Source organism: Puma concolor, chromosome C2, assembly GCF_028749965.1.
Source record: "Puma concolor isolate L17-30 chromosome C2, mPumCon1.1.hap2, whole genome shotgun sequence".
Taxonomy (NCBI): Eukaryota; Metazoa; Chordata; class Mammalia; order Carnivora; family Felidae; genus Puma; species Puma concolor.
In genome coordinates this window covers 95,379,903-95,401,203 of record NC_141675.1, presented here as the reverse complement: position 1 = coordinate 95,401,203, position 21,301 = coordinate 95,379,903, and the positions used below count along the sequence as shown (strand labels likewise).

Genomic DNA, 21,301 nt, shown 5'->3' with positions numbered 1-21,301 from the left:
ATTATAAGAATTATGACTTTGTAATAGGACTAAATCATTGTACAGTTCTGTACAAATTACCTTAAAGCAAAATAAAATTTTTAAGCCAGCTATTTTATTACTTTGAAAAACTCTCCAACACTAAAGCATTTTCTAGCAATAAGCAGTGATGATCTTTAAAAAATTTTGCTGAAGATCTTATAATGACACACAGTACAATGTAGTTGAGTGAAACAGGCACAAGAAGAAAATAATTATGCTCATTGTGTAAAAATGCATGCTCCTGATCGAGAAGTAGAGGAGCAGCACAAAACAAAATTAGAAGAAACGAGAAGGAGTTTAAATTAACATAGGGTAATGGTTAGGGGTTAATATTTCATAGTACCTAATTCTAAAAATCTTGTAGAAGTGCCTCATTGCGAGATACTAAAAAATTATTGAGAGGAGGGGAACCAAGATGGTGGCTTAGGAAGACCCTGAATTCACCTCTTCCCATGGACACACCAAATCTGCAACTACATATTCAATAATTCCCACTGTACATATGCAATAATTCGCATTGTACATATGGAATAATTCCCACTGTACATATGCAATAATTCCCATGTATATATGTGATAATTCCCACTGTACATATATGATAATTCCTACTGAAAAAATAACAACACTAGCTGAATAGCTTCCTCCACAACAAGGGATAAAGGGATCACATCCAGAGAGGTAGGAGAGGCAGAGATAAGATCTCATCAAACCTCCCCCCCAACCACGCCCCCCTCCGCCCGCCCCCCCCCCCCATTGTGTTCTGATACACAATAGGGAATTACCTCTGGGCTACAGCCTCATCCTGAGAAGAGAGGGGTTTGTGTTCCACATAGGGCATTCCAACCTTTGGGATCCACACTGAGAAACAAGGCCCTAGAAACATTCCAGGGGACCCAGGGGAGCTGTGGGAATCTGAGATACTCCTTTTGAGGAGCTTGTGCATGTACTCACTCTTTAAATGAGCACAAAGGCAGAAGTTTGAGAGGTGACTAGATGATATGGAAAGGTGATTCAGTTGTTAATCTTAAAACATCTGTCAGAGAAGCAGGGATTAGTTGGGATTTTCCTTGGGGACAGAGGTGCTGGAGAGTACCATTTCTTTGCATTCTTTTGCTCCCTTGCTAGTGCAGGGGGCTGCACATTCACACAATCTCACTAAAGCCAAGGGCATGGCCCAACCCAGAGCTCTTCTATGCCCTTGCTATCATCAGTAGGCAAGCACAGTCCACAAAAGGAATGCCTCTTGACTGCCTGGCCATGGTGGCCAGAGGGCCTTGTGCTCCTGGGCCCCACAGGATTATAACAATCAGAAAGATAGTTCTGTGCAGGATGCCATATCCAGACACTACACAGATAGCCAAAATAACCCCCCTCCCCCAGTCTGCACATGAAAAAAGCCCATTTAATTATCCTGGAGCTCCAACCTGAGGGACAGGCTTCAGATTTGCTACACATCTCATGGCTACAGAGCATTCTTTGAGAACATAAGAAGGGAAGCACCATCTGTGCACCCTCCCTTGGCCTTGCCACAGCTTGCTAGAACCTTTAAGAAGGAGCTTATACACTGATCTGAAGCCCAGATTCTTAAAATTGTCACCCATGGGGCATCTCCAAATCTGGTCTGGAAGTCAGCAGAATCTATGATTGTGGTCCCACATCACTGTATATATTTGCAAATTTTAAAAGCTGCTGCCTGAAAATCTGGCTTCCAATCAGCCTGAACTTAGGTGCTAAGATCACTCAGTCCTGGCACACCCTCAACACCTGGGACCTATCAAGAATAAATAAGGCTACTTAGTCAGAAAAGCTCAGGAGAAAACCAAGAGCTAGGTCGAGGTTGAATGATAAGTTTCACCTCCTGTACAGGGACACTTCTTTAAGACTGGAAGAGGTATCTGTTTCAGTCTTAAACTGAATACATAAGACAGGCATGCACACACACACACACACACACACACACACACACAGTCAAACCAAATGAGAAAACAGAATATGTGCCAAATGTAAGAACAAGACAAAACCTCAGAAAAAAGACCTTAATGAAAAAGAGGTAAGAAATCTACCTGATAAGGAGTTCAAAGTCATTGTCATAAAAATGCTCACTGAAGTCAGAGGAGGAATAGATGGATACAGTGGGAACTTAACAAAGAGAAAGAAAATATAAGGAAGTACCAAACAGAAATCACAGAACCAAAGAATACAATAACTGAAGTGAAAAATATACTAGAGGGGTTCGATAACAGACAAGCAGTAGAATAAATCAGTGACATGGAGATAGGGGAATTCACACAAACAGAGCACCAAAAAAGAAAAAAAATTTTAAAAAGTGAAGGTAGCTTAGGAGAGGGATGGGACAACATCTGTGGAATAACATTCTCATTATAGGGGTTCCAGAAGGAGAAGAGAGAGAGAGAAAGGAACAGAAAGATTATTTGAAGAAATAATGGCTGAAAACTCCCTAACCTGTGGAACAAAACAGACATCCAGCTCCAAAAAACAAAGCCTTTTAATCAGATGTATCCAAAGAGATTTGCACCAAGACACATTTTAATTAAAATGTCAAAGATAATGAGAGAAATCTTAAAAGCAAGAGGAGATGAACAACTTGTTACATAAAAAGGAACCTGCATAAGACTATCAGCTGATTTTTCAGTAGAAATTCTTCAGGCCAGAAAGGAGTGGTATGATATACTCAAAGTGCTGAAAGGAAAAAATTACCAAACAAGAATACTCAATACTCTAACTAGCAAAACTGTCAGTTAGAATTGAAGGAGAAATGAAAAGTTTTCCAGACAAGCAAAAGCTATGGGGGTTCATGACCACTAAACCTGCCTTACAAGAAATGTTAAAGGGTCTTCATTATGCTGAAAAGAAAAAGCACTAATTAATAACAAAAAACATACGGAAGTAAAAATCTTCCTGGTAAAGGTGAATAGATACTAAGAGTAGTGGATTAACCAATTATAAAGATAGTATGAGGGCTAAAAGACAAAAGTAGTAAAATTGACTATAACTACAATAATTAGTTAAGGGATACACAAAAGAAAAAGATGCAAAATATGACATCAAAAACAAAATATGGGGAAGGGTAGTAAAAATGTAGAGTTTGTACAATGAATTCAAATTTAATGTATATATAGATCGTTATATGCAAATCAAAGGGTAACCACAAAGTGAAAACCTACAGCTGATACACAAAAGATAGTGAGATGGAAATCTGAACATAACACAAAAGAAATTCATCAAACCACAAGGAAAGAGAGCAGGAGAAGAAGGAAACAGAGAGGAACTACAAAAACAGCCAGAAAACAATAAACAAAATAAGTACATACCTATCAATAATTACTTTATATGAAAATATCTTTCTCCAATCAAAAGCTATAGAGTGGCTGAATATATCAAAAACAAACAAAAAGCAATTAAAAATTCCTAAAACTCATCTATATGTTGCCCACAGGAGACCCAGTTCTGATCTAAGGACTCACACAGACTGAAAGTGAAGAGTAGAAAAAGATTTTCCTTGCAAATGGAAATGAAAAGCAAGCTGGAGATGCTATATTTATATGAGACAAGATAGACTGTAAGAAAATGCAAAGAAGGGCATTATAAAGTGATAACTCCAACAAGTGTATAGAACATTTGAAAATATTTATGCACCCAATATAGAAGTACTTAAGTATATGAAGCAAATATTAACAGACCTAAAGGGAGAAATAGCAATACAATAATAGTAGCAGACCTTACATCATTTACATTTACATTAATGAACAGATCATCCCGACAGAAAATCAATAAGCAAACATCAGCCTTAAACAACACATTAGGCCAGATGACCTTAAAAGATATATACAGAACATTCCAATCAAAATCAGCAGAATACACATTCTTCTCAAGTACACATGAAATATTCTCCAAAATAGGTCATATGTTAGGACACAAGTCTCAACAGATTTAAGACTGAACTCAAATCAACCATCTTTCCAACCACAGTAGTATGAAACTAGAAATCAATTACAAGAAGAAACTGGAAAAATTTTAAACATGTGGAGATTAAACAACATGTTATTTAACTACCAATAAGTCAACAAAGAAATCAAAGTTAAAATCAAAAAGTACGTTGAGATAAATGAAAGTGGAAACACAATGACCCAAAATCTATGTGATTCAGCAAACGCATTTCTAAGAGAGAGGTTATAACAACACAGGCCTATCTCAAGAAACATGAAAAATGTCAAATAAAGAATTTAACTTTACACCTGAAGGAGCTAGAAAAAGAAAAACAAAAGAAGCCTAATGTTAGTAGAAGAAAGGAAATATTAAGATCAGTATGAAAAGAAAAGAAATAGAACCCCCCCAAAATATTAATGAAACTAAAAGCTAGTTCTTTTAAAGAATATACAAAATTGACAAGCCTTTAGCTAGACTCACCAATAAAAATAAGAGAGGAGGCTCAAGTAAATAAAATAAAAAATGAAAAGTTATGATTGATAAATCAAAAAGATCATAAGAAATGACTATGCACAATTATAGGCAAATTAACTGGACAACATGTAAGAAATGGATAAATTCCTAGAAACATACAATCTTCCAAGGCTAACTCATGAAGAAACAGAAAATATGAATAGAATAATTGCTTATAAGGAGACTGAAACAGCAATCAAAAACATCCCAGCAAACAAAAGTCCAGGACTAGGGTGCTTTACTTGAATTCTAACGAACATACAAAGATTTTTTTTTTTTTTAATTTTTTTTTCAACGTTTTTATTTATTTTTGGGACAGAGAGAGACAGAGCATGAACGGGGGAGGGGCAGAGAGAGAGGGAGACACAGAATCGGAAACAGGCTCCAGGCTCCGAGCCACCAGCCCAGAGCCCGACGCGGGGCTCGAACTCACGGACCGCGAGATCGTGACCTGGCTGAAGTCGGACGCTTAACCAACTGCGCCACCCAGGCGCCCTTAAACATACAAAGATTTAATACCTATCATTCTCAAATTTTTCCCAAAAAAAAGAAGAGGCAGAAACACTTCCAAATCTATTTTATAAGAACAGTATTATGCTTATATCAAAAGCAGACAAGGACACTAGAAAAAAAGAAAATTACAGGCCAATATCCCTGGTAAACATAGACGCAAAAATCCTCAAAAAAAAAATAGTAGCAAACCAAATCCAACAATACACTGAAAAGATCATACACCATAATCAAGTGGGTCTTACTCCAGATATGTATAAATGGTTCAACATTTACAAATTAATCAACATGATACACCATACTAACAAAGGATAAAAATCATATAATTATCTCAACAGATGCAGAAAAAACATCTGATAAAATTCAACATTCATTTAAAATAAAAACTCTCGGGGCACCTGGGTGGCGCAGTCGGTTAAGCCTCCGACTTCAGCCAGGTCACGATCTCGCGGTCAGGGAGTTCGAGCCCCGCGTCAGGCTCTGGGCTGATGGCTCAGAGCCTGGAGCCTGTTTCCGATTCTGTGTCTCCCTCTCTCTCTGCCCCTCCCCCGTTCATGCTCTGTCTCTCTCTGTCCCAAAAATAAATAAAAAACATTGAAAAAAAAATTTAAAAAAAAAATAAATAAATAAAATAAAATAAAAACTCTCAGCAAAATGAGTATAGAGGAAATGTATCTCAATAAAATAAAGGCCATACATGACAAATCCACAGCAAACACCATATCTAATGGTGAAAAGCTAAGAGCTTTTCCTTTTGGATACATGGCAATATGCCCAATCTAACCACTTGTATTCTATATAGTATTGGAAGTTCTAGCCATGGAAATCTGGCAGGAAAAAAAGGCATCCAAATACAGGAACAAAAAAAAAGGAAAACTGCCACTATTTGCTGATGACATGATTCCATATATAGAAAACCCAAAAGACTGCATCAAAAAACTCCTAGGGCGAATAAATGAACTCAGTAAAGTTGCAGGATACAAAATTAGTATACCGAAATTGTTGGCATTTCTATTACGCTAATAACAAACTAGCAGACAGAGAAATTAAGAAAACAATCACATTTAAAATGGCACCAAAAAATAACAATAAAACACCTAGGAATACATGTGAAAGACCTGTGCAGTAAAATTAAAACATTAATAATGAAAGAAAGGGATGGAGACACCAAAAAATGAAAAGATATTCTGTGTTCATGGATAGGAAGAATTAATATGAAAATGTCCATACTACCCAAAGCAATCAACAAATTCAATGCAATCTCTATCAAAATTCTGATGGCATTTCTCAGAGAAGTATAACAAATAATTCTAAAATTCTTATGGAACCACAAAAGATCCCAAATAGCCAAAGTAATCTGGAGAAAGCAGAATAAGGCTGGTGGTATCATTCTCGCTGATTTCAAACTATACTATAATGCTACAGTAATCAAAACAGTATGGTATTGGCATAAAAACAAAGACATGTATCAGTAGAACAGAACAGACAGCCACAAAATAAACTCATGCATATATGGTCATCTAATCTGTGATAAAGGAGGCAGGAATATACAATGGAGAAAATTTCTTTAATAAATGGTATTGTAAAAAACTGGATGGCCACATGCATTGTAATGAAACTGAATCACATTACATAATACATAAAAATTAGCTCAAAATTAATTAGACACTTGAACGTAAGGCCAGAAACCATAAAAATCCTAGAAGAAAACATAGGCAATAAGCTCCTTAACATCATTCTTGATTATGTTTTTTTTTTTGGATCTGACTCTAAAGGTAATGACAATGAAAGCACAAAACAACCAAAGGGGACTACATTAAACTGAAAACTTTCTTTACAGTGAAAGAAATCACCCCCAAAATCAAAAGACAGCCTTTTTAAAGGGAGACGATATCTGAAAAGTATATACTTAATAAGGGCTAATGTCCAAAATATATAAAGAACTCATACAACTCAATTAACAACAAAAGCAATCTGATTAAAAAATAGGCAGAGGATCTGCATAGACATTTCTCCAAAGAAGACACACAGATGGCCAACAGGCATATGAAAAAATATTCAGTATCACTAATCATCTGGTAAATGATCAAATCCACGATGAGATATCATTCCATACCTGTCAGAATGGCTATGATCAAAAGGACACTAAATAAGTGCTAGAGAAGTTGTGAAGAAAAGAGAATCCTTGTACACTATTGATGGTAATGTAAACTGGTGCAGCCACTATGGCAAGTAGAATGCAGTTTCCTCAAAATATTAAAAATCAATTTATTTTATGATCCAGCTATTTTACTTCTGGATATTGATCTTAAGAACCTACAGACACTAATTCAAAAAAACATACACACCTCTATGTTCATTGAAGTTTTACTTACCATAGCCCAAATACAGAAACAACCTAAGTATCCCCTGAATGATGAATAGATAAAGATGTGGTATATATATCTATATATATATCTATATATACGTGTGTGTATACATGTGTGTGTGTATATCTGTGTATATACATGTGTATGTATGCATGTGTATGTATATGTGTGTGTATATACACACACACGCAAATACAATAGAAACTACTCAGCCATGAAAAAGAAGGAAATTTTGCCATTTGTGACAATATGGATGGATCTTAGGGTATTATGTTAAGTGAAATAAATCAGACAAAGACAAATACTATGTGATTTCACTTATATGTGGAATCTAAGAAAACAAAGCAAATGAACAAAGAAACAAAAAATCATCACAGCCAAGAGTTGTCTAAAGAGAAAGGACAACTAAATGTAATGTAGTGTCCTGGATGGGATCCCCAAACAGAAAAAGAACATTAGGTTAAAAACTAAGAAAATCTGAGAAAAGTATGAACTTTCACTAAAAATAATACATCAACATTGATTCATTAATGACAAAAATATACTGTGTTAAGGCCAGATGTTAACAATAGAGGAAAGTGAATGCAAGGTACTACCTTTGCAATTTTTCTATAAATAAAAAACTGTTCTAAGAAATCGAGTTTTATTTTTAAATTAGGGTAAGAAAAATGACTATATATTATATGGAGTCATCTTCAGGAAATATTAATTAAGAAGCAAAGGCACAGAACAGTGTGCATAATATGCTACCTTTGATAAAAGAGAAGTAGAGAAGTATATGTGCTTGTGTACAAGTATGTACATAGCTACATTTTCCTAAAGAAACAGTGGTATGAGAAACCAAGAACTATCAAAAATGGTAACCTATAGAGAAAAGACAGAATGAAAGATGACTTGGGGGGCAGTTATCAAAGAAAGACTTCTATAAATATATTTCATATTATACATTTAGCTTTGCAACTATGTAAATATTTTGCATAACTTTAAAATAAAATTAAAATTTTGAAAAGCAAAGAAATCACTGTCATCAAAACCAAGCCGGAACAAATAGCCTAACTATATATCTAATTGTTGACAAAGTCATTCAGAGAATCATTTCAAGTGAAGAGAAGTATTTCAAGAAAGTAACTTTGAAAATCACAGTATTTAGGCTGTACCTCCCTAGTGGGAATTGTTTTAAAAATAAAATTACCACAAAGATACCTAAACTACATTCATTTTTCTTATTCTTGATATTAATATTGTTTTTGTTGTTTCAAAACTGAGAGAGAAGGCATGTTGTATACAATTTCAAGATCCTTTTTCAGGCAGAACACAAAACAAAGACACTTGAATAGATGAAAGGAAGAATTCTTTTTACAGCTTAGAACAAGAGAAGGTTGACACAAAGGCCACATAGGGGGTTGATAACAGTGAGGGACAAGATAACAGCAAGCTGGAACTGTAGGGGAAGCTTATATATGGCAAGTGGGGTGGGGTTAGCTAGGTTTCACAGGCTTCCTGTGGATTGGCTAATTTGAAAAATTCCCCAGGTTCCTTGGCATAGGAGATGTCCCTAGTTGTCTGATACCTGGCTCCAGGATGATTAGAGTGGGTGCATAGTATCCTCAGCGCATGAGAGCCTTGATATGGGAAGTGGTTGGTATGTGGGTTTAATAATCTGCTCAAGAAGGGAAAATGACTAGCTTCTAACAAGGCCTAAAAACTGATTCAAGATAGACTAAGAAAGAAAATACTGTCTTTGGACAGATACATACACACAGAAAGAAAGAAAGAAAGAAAGAAAGAAAGAAAGAAAGAAAGAAAGAAAGAAGATATATAATTGACAGAGTAAGGAGTGAGCACATATTATTAATATCATGAAGATCAAAGATCATCAGAATAATTTTTTGAGGAACCTCCATACTGTTTTCCAGAGTGGCTGCACCAGTTGCATTCCCACCAGGAGTGCAAGGGGATTCCCATTTCTCCACATCCTCTTCAACATCTATAGCCTCCTGATTTGTTCATTTTATCCACTCTGACTGGTGTGAGGTGGTATCTCAGTGTGGTTTTGATTTGTATTTCTCTGATGATGAGTGATGTTAAGCATCTTTTCTTTTTTTTTGTTTTTAATTTTTTTTTAACGTTTATTTTTGAGACAGAGAGAGACAGAGCATGAATGGGGGAGGGGCGGAGAGAGAGGGAGACACAGAATCGGAAGCAGGCTCCAGGCTCTGAGCCATCAGCCCAGAGCCCAACGCGGGGCTCGAACACACAGACCGTGAGATCGTGACCTGAGCTGAAGTCGGACGCTTAACCGACTGAGCCACCCAGGCGCCCCAATGTTAAGCATCTTTTCATGTGTCTGCCATTTGGATGTCTTCTTGGAAAAGTGTCTATTTATGTCTTCTGCCTATTTCTTCACTAGATTATTTGTTTTTTGGGTGTTGAGTTTGGTAAATTTTTTTATAGATTTTGGATACTAACCCTTTATCTGATATGTCATTTACAAATATCTTCTTGCATTCCATCAGTTGCTTTTTAGTTTAGTTTTGTTTATGGTTTCCTTCACTGTGCAGAAGCTTTTTATCTTGATGAAGTCCCAATAGTTCATTTTTGCTTTTATTTCTCTGAACTCCAGAGACTTGTCAAGTAAGAAATTGCTGTAGCTGAGGTCAAAGAGATAGCTGCCTGTTTCTCCTGTAGGATTCTGATGGTTTCCTGTCTTACATATAGGTATTTCATCCATTTTGAATTTATTTTTGTGTGTGGTATAAACTGGTCCAGTTTTAGTCTTCTGCACGCCACTGTCCAATTTTCCCAGCACTATTTGTGGAAGAGACTTTTTCCCCCCATTGGATATTCTTTCCTGCTTTGTTGAAGATTAGTTGGCCATATATTTGTGGGTCCATTTCTGGGTTCTCTATTCTATTCCACTGATCTATATATCTCTTTTTGTGCCAGTACCATACTGTTTGATGATTACAGCTTTGTAATACAGCTTGAAATCCAGAATTGTGATGCCTCCAGCTTTGCTTTTCTTCTTCAACAACACTTTGGCTATTTGGGGTCTTTTCTGGTTCCACATATACCTTAGGATAGTTTGTTCTAGCTCTGTGAAGAATGCTGGTGTTATTTTGATAGGGATTGTATTGATTGTGTAGATTGCTTTAGGTAGTATAAAATATAAGTACCCTATGACCCAGCAATTGCACTACTAGGTATTTATCCAAAGGATACAAAAATGCTGATTCGAAGGGGCACATGCACCCGTGTTTATAGCAGCAGTAGCAACAATAGCCAAATTTTGTTAAGAGCACAAATTCCCATTGACTGATGAATGGATACAGAAGATATGGTATGTACACACACACACACACACACACACACACACACACACACACAGACACACTGGAATACTATTTGGTGATCAAAAAGAATGGAATCTTGCCATTTGCAACAATGTGGTTAGAACTAGAGGGTATTATGATAAATGAAATAAGTCAGAGTAAGACAGCATAAGATTTCACTCGTGTGCAATTTGAGAAACACAAAAGATGAACATAGGAGAAGGAAAAGAAAAAGTAAGACAGAAACACAGAGGGAGGCAAACCATAAGAGGCTCTTAAATACAAAGAACAAACTGAGGGTTGCTAGAGGGGAGGTTGGTTGGGGGGGTGAGTTAAATTGGTGATGGACATTAAGGAAGGCACTTTGGGGGATGAGCACTGGATGTCATATGTAAGAGATGAATCACTGGGTTCTACTCCTGAAGCCAAGACTACACTGTATGTTAACTAACTTGAATTTAAATTAAAAAAAAAAAAAAAGAAAAAACATCATCAGAATAAGAGAAAAGATATATAAATATTACATTAATTTAAAAAGGATTACCAAAAACACCATCATCGTTCCTTTCAACTGGAAAGATGAACAGGAATTCTTGATTTAATTTCCCATTGTAAAAATTATATATTTTCTAGTTTTGCTTACTGAAAAGGACTAAATGTAATTGACAACTCAGCAGTAATTAGCCTCAGTGCCCATACTATGATCTCTAAACCCTATCAATAATTAAAGGGATCTAGGATTTCTAGAAAATATAGCTAAATCCATGTTTGGGGCAGGAAATATAAATGTAGAAGATGTGGACATGTTATGCCTGAAAACAAGAAATTATCAGAGACTACCAGGATCATGTCAAAAAGACAAAGGAGCCAAATTTAAAGGGTCCTCAACAAGCAAAGATAAGATCATCTGAGTTCAAATTATATTAACATTTTTTATTGGTCACCACTGAAGGTATTTGTTTTGAAAAGCAATAAAGGAAAAGATTCAAGCATCTATCCTGCCTTTTCTGTACTGATACCATTTCAATACAACAAAAGTTGATGAGTGAAGTTATCGCCATACAAGAATCTCAACTAATTAATGCAGAAAAAATAATAAAGTAAGAAATCACCATTTTGCAAGCCTTAATTAAATAATAGATTCAGACTCTTATCATTAACAGCTGCTTAAACCAGCAGCTAAAATGCTACTGGGGGACTAAACTATCAGTTAAAATGTTGTTGGTGGAATTTAATGGGGGGAACAGACTGACAAACTTGATCCAATTGACCAATCTTATCATTACTAAAAGTACAACCATCAAATATTATCTGCCTCCTGATGTAATGCAAGAAAAATAACAACAACAAAAATTAACCTGAATCTTATCAAGCCTCTAGAACTAACTACAAGTTTACAGGAAATCTGATAACAGAATACAAAGTTATAGGAGACTGAGGAAGCTATCAACCAAATCCAAAATATAGGAAATTCTACAAAATGTTTTTTTAAACAACATAAATGGAATGAAGTGAAGAGGTCAAGCTATTATTGATTTAAAAATATAATAGATATGTCAATCAAATGTAAAATGTGAACCATGTGTAGATACTAATTCACACAAATCAATTATACAGGTATTTGAGATAATCTGGGAAAAGTTAACGTAACTGAATAATGGATAATAATAAGAAATCATTTTAAAAAGTTAGTGACTGTCATATTGGTATCACAGTTATGATTCTTTAAGTTCATGTGTGATTTAAAAATTTGTACTGAAGTTTTTATGTGTTAGATGATAACATGCTACAAGAGCTATAATAGTGAGGGTGGAAGATGATATACACAAAGTTTAATGTCATAAAGCCAAGAATGTTCAGATAGTCATCCAAAGCAAAAATGGTAGAATATGGGTAACTAATGAAGCTGTGTGAAATATATATGGAGATACATTATATTGTATTCTCAGCCTTTGTGTATGTTCATATACAAACTGGAAAAGAGTTTTCAAGGCTAAGTTTCATTTTTTGTACGAGTAGTTTAAAAAGAGACAATATGGATACACTCTTCTTGGCAGATTCAATAACAACTGTTTCTCAAAATAACAACTCTTTTAATCTAGAACTCTCATTCCATATATCCAAAACAAACAAGAACTATTTTTTTTTTTTTTACAAATATTCCCACTGCTTAAACATGTCCAAAAGATTCATTGTTTTCTCCCATATTGCCATGAGAGGCAAAACTTTCAGATACAGATTTCTGTGTTAGTTTTGCCAGGTTAGGCTGTGTATTAATAGCCTCTTCCCAAATTACACCGACCTAAAATAACTGAAGTTTGGACAGGTCAATTTTGTCTACATTGATAGATTTCATAACTTAAATCTTGGAAAGAGAAAGGGTTTCTCAATTTCTTCCTTACCAGAAAGTCCCTAGGTTTTTTTCTCAATTATTCAAAATGTTCCACACTCCACCCACCTCACTACCCATAAGAACTCTTCATGCTAAACGTACCTTCTAACACCCCAAAAGAATTAATCTTTCTCCTTACTAAACTCACTAAATAAAAACAAAACAAAATTTTCAACCTTAATAGTATTGAATATTAAATTCAAATAAAAAATTTAAAAGGACAAACATGGTTATTTTGTATTAATAAAACTTATAACCTTCAGAATAAAAGAGTCATGGAATTTTATATCTCTAATGACAGACCAAAATACATAAAGCAAAAATGTTAGAGACACAATTATTGTGGGAAATTTTAATGCACTATCTTTTGTTAGATCAATGAACACTAAGTACTGAAATATGATGACATGTGAAAATGTAATCAACAAAGTCGTTATGAGCTATATTTGAATTTTTATTCCTACAAACAAATTTTAAACTTTCTTTTCAATTATCCATGGAACATTTATAATAATTGATGGAGGCTCAGGGCACCTGGGTGGCTCAGTCAGTTAAGTGTCCGACTTCAGCTCAGGTGATGATCTCACGGTACATGGGTTTGAGCCCCATTTTGGGCTCTGTGCTGATAGCTCAGAGCCTGGAGCCTGCTTCAGATTCTGTGTGTCCCCCTCTCTCTGCCCCTCCCCCACTCGTGCCTTTCTCTCTCTCTCTCTCAAAAATAAATGAAAACTTTTAAAATTTTAAAAAAATAGAAAAAAATAATTGATGGAGCCCAAGTCCTCTTATTTAAAAAAAAAAGTAAAATGATTTAGCCCTTTAGCCACTACAGAACTGTTATAAATTAACGAGAATATTTTAAGAATATTCTCCCAAAATGGAATTTAAAAATTCTCCCAAATTACTATTGAATCAAAGAGGAAAATTAAATCATGAACTATTTAGGAAATGGTAAAAATGACAGCATTGCTTATTAAAATATGGGGTGATGCTTCTACATTGATTTTGCTTTTCTTCCTGCCAATTCATAAAGTTACAAAGATAGAGACCACATTTCCCAGCCTTTTTGTAACTCAGTTTGGCCATGTAACTTTGGTCTGGCCAGTAGGATTCAGAGAAATAACTGGTGCAACTTCCACACCATTACCATAATTATAGGTGAGGCCACTTATTCTGGAATTTTTCTCTTTCTCTATTCTATTGACTAGATCTGGGAGTCGTGTTGTCTTAGTTCGGATGATGCATAGAGATGAAGACGATACTACTGCAGGAATGGCAGACTAAGAAAATGCAAAGAAAAAAACAAAACAAACAAACAAAAACAAAAAAAACAAACTTAGGTCTCTGAATGATACTGTAAAGCAGAGCGACTTGATGGCTTGGACTTATCTGGACTATTATATTGGAGAAAAATACATTACTATCTTGTTTGAGCAACTGTATTCTGGGATCTGTTAAAGCAGCTTAGTCTGCCTTCTCACAAAGAAGGTATGTGGCCAAAACTACTGTGCAATTTCAATGTTTAAATTTCTTTAGTAATAATTAAGGAAAAATAAAAGTTAAGCATCAAATACAAGGGAGCCATATGGAAAAAAATAAAGAAAAATAGCACAATCTATCAATAGAAAAGCTAAAAGAAAGAAAAATGAAGTCAGAAACAAATGAATTAGAAAAAGAGAAACAACAGAAATAGTAAGCAAATAAAGTTAAAGAGATAAATATCACTAATCAAATTAATTATAGGGACTATTTGGAGAGTTGCATGAGTAAAGCTAATTTTTTAAAAAATAAGGATATGATAAGAAAGATGAAAAGACCTGATTGATTTAGTAAGACACAAACTAAATCCAACTCAAATTCCATGCCCACCAAGGAGAAATGGCATTTTCCTTTCTGAAGCCCACACAGAGGCAAAAGTTCTGCAGTATGTGTTTATGAAGCTCTACAGTAGGCAGCAGCTTTGAAGGGCATCGTAAAAGCTCGATGAATGCACAATTAAACCTGGGATGGCTCTGGAGATGTATGCCATGGACACACACACTAATCCCTGATCATTTCAATAGTCTTATCTAGGCTGACTGTTCAGAGAAATAAAAACTTTAGAGACTGGGTTTCATGAACAATACATTGCAATGCCAGGCCAAATTAAAACTCAGTGAGTTTCACTATCTCGGGCTGTATGGTAGTGCATAATAAGATCAACATTAGAAGAAAGTTGTTATTTTCTGACACCATAACCATCTTTTATCATACAAATATCCTAAAGGGTCCCTTTTCCTCTTTTGAATGGCTCATGTTCATGATACATAAAGTTATGCTTAGAAGAAAGTTACTATGACATAGTGAGCACTCAAAAAATAAACCTTATTTTTACTATCTCCTCCTCTGGCATATTTGAGAATGACATTATACAACAGAAACAGAGCCTATACTGCAATCTTGCAGACTGCAACAGAGCTCTGTTCTATCAAAGGCAGAAAAAATTATCAAATTTAAGAGTTCAGAAACTTTACTAGGCATTCTCCTCAGTTATGAAGAAATAACAATTTGCAAGAAAGAAAGCATACTCCTATAACCCTTTGAAATTCCATCTTTTGTCTGAATTCAAATATGTTGCAAAAAGAATTATCTCAGCCACAAGAAGGCCATAATGAGAACATCAACTACTTGGTGATGAAGCCATAAAGCTTGTGTCAGCATTTTATGAAATTAAAAGATTAATCTTCTATGAAGAAATGACAGGATAGGTAGATGGAAGAGAGACAACAGAGCCCCCTTTGACTTTAGCAAAGCTTTACATTCTTTCCTTCATTACACCATTATCAACTCAATGAGAAATTATGGCCCAGACTGCCTAATTGCTAGTTGGAGGGTCATTCAGAATAAATTTCCTCCATAAGAGTAATGTTACCCAGGGGGGACATAGCAAGCAGTGCTCTGTCAGGGTGAATACTGGGACCAATTTTTTTAAAAGTTCATCAGTGTCCTCCATAATGGGATAAAAATGTTGTAGGATGGTAGAGATATTTAGCAACATTCAGGTTAAGATGAGAATTCAAAATGATATTGGCAAAGAAACACAATGGATTTCAACACATTCATGGCAAGTCTACTTTTTTGAAAAGGAAAAATTGCATGGATGTTAAATAGGGAATCAGTAGTTAAGTATAAGAGTAACAGAATATGTTCCCTGACCACAGTGGAGCACAAGCAGAGCAGAAATTAACAAGCTGTGCAGAGGAGGCGAGCTTCAGCCCAGTGCTCACCTCCCAGGAGACAGACTATATAGGAAAGAACACAGGAGAGTAAGGTGTGCAATGTGAAAGATGAGTGATCATAAAAGCAAACAGCACTAAAGGATGTTTCTCTATAAGAAGTACATTTCACACATGTACCAGATACTCCACTCTGAAAATGACTCAGGACCTGCTGGTCACCAGGATCTACTAGTCACCCCAGTGAGCCTCAGGTTGATCTGCTCTAGTATTAAGATGTATTATCTGAAATTATTTTTCAGATGGTGGTGTAGGAGGATGCTGGGCTCACCTCGTCCTGCTGATCGCTTAGATTCTACCCACATCTGCCTATAACCCAGAAAACCACCAGAAGACTAGCAGAACGGACTCTCTGGAGCCAAGCGAAGACAAGAGGCCCATGGAAGAGGGTAGGGTGGGCGGAGAGGCAGTGTGTGCTACTTGCACTGGCGGGAGGGAGCCAGGGAGGTGGAGGGGCAGCCCGCCCAGCAAGGCAGAGCTCCCAAAGTCTGGCTTGCAAAAGCGGAGGGGCCCGACTCGGTGAGTTCTGACAGCCAGCGGGACTTAACATCTGGAATGTTAACAGTCAACAGCTCTGCTCTCAGAGAGTGGGGAGGGCAAGAGGACACCAGGAGGGAGAGTTGTTAAGCCCCGGAAGACAGAGCTCAGCTCAGCAGGCAGGGGAACAAAGGCACTGGCAAGTGCCATTTCCCTTTCCCATCCCCGAGCCGAAATTCCAAAGGGAACCAGTTCCTGTTACCAAACTTGCTTGCACCACGCAAACGCCCAATGCTGTTCTTCTGTGGATCCATACCTCTGATGGGCCTGCCTCCCTCCCAGTGCTGCAGGGTCCCTCCCTCAATGGACCATCTACAGAAAATCCAGTTAAGCCTGCGCCTCCTGCCCCTGTGCACCTTGCAGATCCACCCTGGCTAATATGCCCTTAGCCAGATTCCATCAAAGCAGCACCACAAGCCTGGCAGTGTGCAAGTAGCCCAGACAGGGGCCACACCACTCCACAGTGAGTCCTGCCCCTGGGACAGGGGGAGATAAGGTACACACCAGTCTGACTGTGGCCCCAGCAGTGGGCTGGGGCAGACATGGAGTCTGACTGTGACCCCGCCCACCAACACAACTTACTCCAGACAGCACAGGGGAAGTGCCCTGCAGTTTGGAGCAGGGACCACCCAAAATGATGAAGAATTCTCCTCAAAAGAAACTCCAGGTAGTAGCGACAGCTAACAAACTGATCAAAAATGATTTAAACAATGGAACAGAACAAGAATTTAGAATAATAGTCATAATATTAATCGCTGGGCTTGAAAAAAGCATAGAGGACAACAGAGAATCTATTGCTACAGAGATCAAGGGACTAAGAAATAGTCATGAGGAGCTAAAAATGCTATAAATGAGGTGCAAAATAAATGGAGGCGGTCATAGCACAGATTGAAAAGGCAGAGGAGAGAATAGGTGAATTAGAAGATAAAATTATGGAAAAAGAGGAAGCTGAGAAAAAGAGAGATAAAAAAAATCCAGGAGAATTAGAGAACTAAGTGATGCAATCAAATGGAACAATATCCGTATCATAGGAATTCCAGAAGAAGAAGAGAGAAAGAAAGGGGCTGAAGGTGTACTTGAACAAATCATAGCTGAGAACTTCCCTGATCTGGGGAAGGAAACAGGCATTGAAATCAAAGAAGTACAGAGAACTCCCTTAAGACATAATTTGAATCAATCTTCTGCACAATATATCATAGTGAAACTGGCAAAATACAAGGATGAAGAGAGAATTCTGAAAGCAGCTAGGGATAAACGGACCTTAACATATAAAGGTAGACACATAAGGTTAGTAGCAGACCTATCTACTGAAACTTGGCCAGAAAAGATTGGCAGGAAATCTTCAATGTGATGAACAGAAAAAAGATGCAGCCAAGAATCCTTTACCCAGCAAGTCTGTCATTCAGAATAGAAGGAGAGATAAAGGTTTTCCCAAACAAACAAAAAGTGAAGGAATTCATCACCACTAAACCAGCCTTACAGGAGATCCTAAGGGGTATTCTATGAGTGAAATGTTGCAAGGACCACAAAATACCAGAGACATCACTACAAGCATGAAACCTACGGACATCACAATGACTCTAAACCCATATCTTTCAATAATAACACTGAATGTAAATGGAATAAATGCGCCAACCAAAAGACATAAGGTATCAGAATGGATAAAAAAACAAGACCCATCTATTTGCTGTCTACAAGAGACTCATTTTAGACCTGAGGACACTTTCAGATTGAAAGTGAGGGGATGGAGAACTATCTATCATGCTACTGGAAGTCAAAAGAAAGCTAGAGTAGCCATACTTACATCAGAAAAACTAGACTTTAAATTAAAGGCTGTAACAAAAGATGGAGAAGGGAATTATATAATAATTACAGGGTCTATCCATCAGGAAGAGCTAATAATTATACATGCCTATGTGCCGAGTACAGGAGCCCCCAAATATGTAAAACAATTAATCACAAACATAAGCAACCTTATTGATAAGAATGTGGTAATTGCAGGGGACTTTAATACTCCACTTATAACAATGGATAGATCATCTAGACACAGGATCAATAAAGTAACAAGGGCCCTGAATGATACATTGATCAGATGGACTTGACAGATATATTTAGACCTCTGCACCCCAAAGCAACAGAATATACATTCTTCTCGAGTGCACATGGAACATTCTCCAAGTTAGATCACATACTGGGTCACAAAACAGCCCTTCATAAGTATAAAAGAACTGAGATCATACCCTGCACACTTTTAGACTACAGTGTCATGAAATTTGAACTCAACAACAGGAAAGCATCTGGAAAACCTCCAAAAGCATGGAGGTTAAAGAACACCCTACTAAAGAATGAATGGATCACCAGTCAATTAGAGAAGAAATTTAAAAATATATGGAAACAAATGAAAATGAAAATACAACAATCCAAACACTTTGGGATGCAGCAAAGGCAGTCCTGAGAGGAAAATACACTGCAATCCAGGCCTATCTCAAGAAACAAGAAAAATCCCAAATACAAAATCTAACAGCACACCTAAAGGAACTAGAAGCAGAACAGCAAAGATACCCCAAACCCAGCAGAAGAATATAAATAATAAGATCAGAGCAGAAATAAACAATATAGATAGAATCTAAAACAACTGTAGAGCAGATCAATGAAACCAAGAGTTGGTTTTTGAAAAAATAAACAAAATTGATAAACCTCTAGCCAGGCTTCTCAAAAAGAAAAGGGAGATGACCCAAATAGATAAAACCATGAATTAAAATGGAATTATTATAACCAATCCCTCAGAAATACAAGCAATTATCAGGGAATACTATGAAAAATTACATGCCAACAAACTGGACAATCTGGAACGAATGGACAAATTCCTGAACACCCACACACATACAAAACTCAAACAGGAATAGAAAACTTGAATAGACCCATAACCAGTGAAGAAATTGAATCAGTTATCAAAAATATCCCAACAAATAAGAGTCCAGGACCAGATGGCTTCCCTGGGGAATTCTACCAGACATTTAAAGCAGAGATAATACCTATACTTCTCAAGCTGTTCCAAAAAATAGAAAGGGAAGGAAAACTTCCAGACTCATTTTATGAAACCAGCATTACTTTGATTCCCAAACCAGATGAAACCTAGCAAAAAAAGAGAACTACAGGCCAATATCCCTGATGAATATGGATACAAAAATTCTCAACAAGATACTAGCAAATTGAATTCAACAGCATATAAAAAGAATTATTCACCATGATCAAGTGGACTCATTCCTGGGCTGCAGAGCTGGTTCAATATTTGCAAATCAATCAATGTGATACATCACATTAATAAAAGAAAAGATAAGAACCATATGATCCTGTCAATCGATGCAGAGAAAGGATTTGACAAAATTCAGCATCCTTTCTTAATAAAAACCCTCAAGAAAGTGGGGATAGAAGGAACATATTTAAACATCATAAAAGCCATTTATGAAAAGCCCACAGCTAATATCATCCTCAATGGGGAAAAACTGAGAGCTTTCCCCCTGAGATCAGGAACACGACAGGGATGTCCACTCTCACCGCTATTGTTTAACATAGCGTTGGAAGTTGTAGCATCAGCAATCAGACAACAAAAGGAAATCAAAGGCATCACAATTGGCAAGGATGAATTCAAGCTTTCACTTTTTGCAGATGACATGATATTATACATGGAAAACCTGATAGACTCCACCCAAAGTCTGCTAGAACTGATACATGAATTTAGCAAAGTTGCAGGATACAAAATTAATGTACAGAAGTCAATTGCATTCTCATACACTAATAATGAAGCAACAGAAAGACAAATAAAGATACTGATCCCATTCACAATTGCACCAAGAATCATAAAATACCTAGGAATAAACCTAACCAAAGATATAAAAGATCTGTATGCTGTAAACTATAGAAAGCTTATGAAGGAAATTGAAGAAGATACAAAGAAATGGAAAAACATTCCGTGGTCATGGATTGGAAGAATAAATATTGTTAAAATGTCAATACTACCCAAAGCTACCTACACATTCAATGCAATCCCAATCAAATTTGCACCAGCATTCTTCTCGAAGCTTGAACAAGCAATCCTAAAATTTGCATGGAACCACAAAAGACCCCAAATAGCCAAAGCAATATTGAAGAGGAAGACTAAAGCAGGAGGCATCACAATCCCAGACTTTAGCCTCTACTACAAAGCTGTAATCATCAAGACAGCATGGTATTGGCACAAAAACAGACACATAGACCAATGGAATAGAATAGAGACTCCAAAATTGGACCCACAAAAGTATGGCCAACTAATCTTGGACAAAGCAGGGAATGGAAATCCAATGGAAAAAAGATAGTCTCTTTAACAAATGGTGCTGGGAGAACTGGACAGCAACATGCAGAAGGTTG

General features: G+C 36.6%; 1 long non-coding RNA gene and 1 pseudogene across 1 annotated transcript in view; one reads left to right on the top strand and one right to left on the bottom strand.

Moving 5' to 3' along the window:
* Positions 1-14,366, top strand: part of LOC112849869 (DNA ligase 3-like) — a 113,493-nt pseudogene extending 99,127 nt beyond the window's left edge.
* LOC147577435 (uncharacterized) overlaps positions 1-21,301 on the bottom strand; it is a 260,510-nt gene that overhangs the window by 194,656 nt on the left and 44,553 nt on the right. The gene's annotated exons all lie outside the window — the stretch shown is intronic.